Here is a 1,403-nt window from a genome sequence, read left to right as displayed (position 1 = left end):
AATGTTAATACAACACACGTGTTTCAAAAATGACGAAAGCAAAAGACCAAAAATTATAGACCGTTTTGCCGAACCTCGGTCATGGGTAACATCTTGGAATCCGTTGTGTACGATGAGATTTCTAAATACTAGGATGTGGATGGTAAAATAGGGCAAAGTTAGTAAAGTTTCGTTCAGGGGCAGTTTTGCCTTAAGAATCCGCAAGAAGTCTTTGAGGAAGGAAGGAGCAATCAAACAAACGAGAGTCGATACATGTTAACTACCAGGACATAAAGAAGGCTTTTGACAAGATGCTGTACAGGAGACTATAGAGTAGGAAAAATGTCTGAACAGAGGCTTGGCTGTCTGTCAGAAATCTGAGAAGTGAGAAGGAAAAGAACGTTTCCCAGGACGGCTGTTGGAGACAAATTTTGGCCCACAAAGCTCAGATTCGAGACCAAAACCTTTTACTGTTTGCATTAGCGATCTACATGAAGGAACTGTGCGTTCAGGTTCTGTCTGCAGAAGATTAAAAAAATAAGTCGAGGGGCAGTTCGTATTGTGGGGGCGGGGAGAGTGCAGAAGGATTTGAAAAGTGTAAGAGAGAAGTGTCAGGTCATGAACTTTAGTACGAAGACTCTTTTCTAAATAGGGAGACATTTCCGAAGTCTGAAATGCATAGAGACTTGAGAGTTATTTTCCAGGATTTGTTTAAGGTACATTTGCCAGAATAAGTCGATGTTCAGGATGATAAATGCAATTATTACATTTAATTAGAGAGGAATTTCATATGAAAGAAGGGATGTACGTCTGAGGCACCGTCACTCTCTGGTCTGACAACAACTGGAACATTGTGTGCAGTTTTGAGACCCATGCCACAAGAACAGTTTGTTGCCACTGGGGCGTCTTCACAGGAGCTTCATGAGAATAAACCCAGTAATGAAAGGCTTAACAAATTGGGACCGTTTGTTAAGAATGCAGGATTTATACTTGATGTTATTTGGAAGTATTAGAAATTGAAGGTATGGTTACGAAAAAGAAGGAAGCATATGTCAAGTATAGACAGGAGAGATCGCGTGAATCTTTAGAAGATTATAAAGGAAGTATACTTACGAGGGAAAACAGAAGGGCAAAAAAGGGGGCATGATGTAACCTTGGCAAATAGAATTAAGGGTAATACAAAGGATTTTAATAGATATATTTAGGACAAAAGTGTTCCGTGGGAGAGAATATGGCCCCTCATATATCAGCAAGGCGGCCTTTGTGTGGAGCCACAAATAATGGGGGATATACAAAATGAATATTTTGCATCAGTATTTACAGTGGGAAAGGATTTGGAAGATATAGACTTTATGGACATAGACGTGACATCTTTCAAAATGACCGGATTACAGAGCAGGCAGTGCCGGATGTCATGATATGGG

Source organism: Hemiscyllium ocellatum, unplaced genomic scaffold (assembly GCF_020745735.1).
Source record: "Hemiscyllium ocellatum isolate sHemOce1 unplaced genomic scaffold, sHemOce1.pat.X.cur. R23, whole genome shotgun sequence".
Lineage (NCBI taxonomy): Eukaryota > Metazoa > Chordata > Chondrichthyes > Orectolobiformes > Hemiscylliidae > Hemiscyllium > Hemiscyllium ocellatum.
This window is presented reverse-complemented; position numbering follows the sequence as displayed.